Source organism: Haliotis rubra, unplaced genomic scaffold (assembly GCF_003918875.1).
Source record: "Haliotis rubra isolate DU_JTF1 unplaced genomic scaffold, ASM391887v1 Scf400, whole genome shotgun sequence".
Lineage (NCBI taxonomy): Eukaryota > Metazoa > Mollusca > Gastropoda > Lepetellida > Haliotidae > Haliotis > Haliotis rubra.
In genome coordinates this window covers 584,743-586,708 of record NW_025767081.1, presented here as the reverse complement: position 1 = coordinate 586,708, position 1,966 = coordinate 584,743, and the positions used below count along the sequence as shown (strand labels likewise).

The 1,966-nt window shown below is 35.3% G+C and overlaps 1 long non-coding RNA gene across 1 annotated transcript; it reads left to right on the top strand.

Annotated features, from left to right (window-relative positions):
- The first annotated feature begins 353 nt into the window (after positions 1–353).
- Positions 354–1,561, top strand: LOC124287469. Its single transcript, XR_006901274.1, has 2 exons — positions 354–574; positions 1,366–1,561. It is a non-coding gene; the product is annotated as an uncharacterized LOC124287469 (long non-coding RNA).
- The last annotated feature ends 405 nt before the right edge of the window (positions 1,562–1,966 follow it).

Below are 1,966 nucleotides of genomic sequence, written 5' to 3'. Positions count from 1 at the left end.
TTAAGTTTATCTTAACAACACCAGGAAATGTATGTTCTTAACACACTAGATATCTTTTAAAGATGTGAAATTTTCAAATGCATTTTGTGCAATTTGCGGAAAAACCAGAGAACTACATGTTTTTTCTTTATTTTTGGTGCATTAACAAACATAACCAGGAAAACTTGATAAATGACGCTAACCAATTATTTTCGATGATGGATCGGTTGTAATGAACCAATCATCAATTATGAGATTTACATCAATTCCCAACACTACTGCACAGAATGTTACGGATATGTTTGTCTGTCAGTACCCAGCAAGCACGTGCACACGGGATCGTGTCACAACAAGTTTCATATATGGTGCTGTTTATTTTCGTACACAAGAAACTGCTGTAAGTCAGTATTTACACCCGAATTACAGTCGCGACGTGAAATTATACTTTTCTAACTTAGAGCTCTTCTGTAACTAGAAACAGATAACAATTCAACATTCGAAACGGCGGTCAACACGAACTCTACCTCATCATGACCGCCATTTTTACAGTACCGGGAACCGAGACAATTTCTGCCTTTGAGGCATGTTGAGGAAGGTAAGTTATAGTGTGTGGGCATTTCATTACACAGTTATAATAAACAACATAATGACTATATTCTTTGATCAGACGTTTGTCTTAACTTTCCTATGTTTGGGTCTGACCCGCAATGGGGGCCTGTGCTCAAGACGGCAGTAAACGAGTTACTTCCCTTCGAGTTGTGCTTTGGTACACAGCTTGTATAAGACAGGGTCTTGGGTGGATTACTGTGGAGTATAGTTGTATACGGTTATGTCAGTAGGGGTCTATTATTACTGTGACAAAAGAAACTAGCAATGAATTTTCAGTATATTTATCTTTTTATACATTTGAATGGAATTATTAAAGGGAAAAGAATAATAACTGAATTAACAATAGGTGACAAAAATATTTTCAAACTTTCGTACACACGTTCGATCTCACAAAACGTCTTAACTTCGTTATACCTTTTGAAGAAAATGGCATATTGTGTTGGTGTATGCTTACATTATTCCATAATATTAGGACCTAACTGATCGAAAGAAGAGCGACTGACAATATTTACCTGTTGTAATTAAATAAATGTCCCCAAATGAAATGCAGTGATGTTTTTTTCATATTATTTTTTCCATTACCTATAAGTACTCAGGTTTAAATGTCCCCAAATGAAATGCAGTGATGTTTTTTTCATATTATTTTTTCCATTACCTATAAGTACTCAGGTTTATGTAATTTAGAGGTAAGAAAAACAGGAGGAAACAGTCAAATGGCTGCAAGTATTATCGAGGAAATCAAAAGTACTTAAAGTACCCTTTCCTTTCTACATGCAGCTGGTTAAGGAATCCAGACCCAGAGCGACAGACAAAGGCTCCATCAATAACGTCATCGTGAAGTTGTCAGCGGTCCACGGAAATGATGCCTCATAACATTTATTTAGGACTTGTTTCTTGTCCAGCCCCAATACATTGCTGTATTATTGCCGAATGCCTTAATTGTTCCATGGAGAATAAACCTGTCAGAAACACGTGTTTTTGGTTTGTCTTTCTTTATGCCCAACCCCTATCTATCTGGCAACCCCTTCTATCATTGATAAGTACTGTTTTCAAATAACTTGAACCATGTGTGTATACCAAGGAAATAACGTTAATTTAGTATAATAATATATTGCTTATGCAACTTTGAAAATGCATTTCACAGATTGTTAAATTAATTGAATAAAAAAGTATTTATAGGATTTACGTTTTTAGTCAAGGGGATGCTTGCCTTAAAATAACCTTTGTTCAGCGATGGTCCCTCTAAACTTGTGTTCCCTTCTCATAAACTTGTAAGCAGAAAAAGGCGATGATGGTAAGTCTTTGTATGCACACAGGTCATATTGTTAAATTAATTGAATAAAAAAGTATTTATAGGATTTACGTTTTTAGTCAAGGG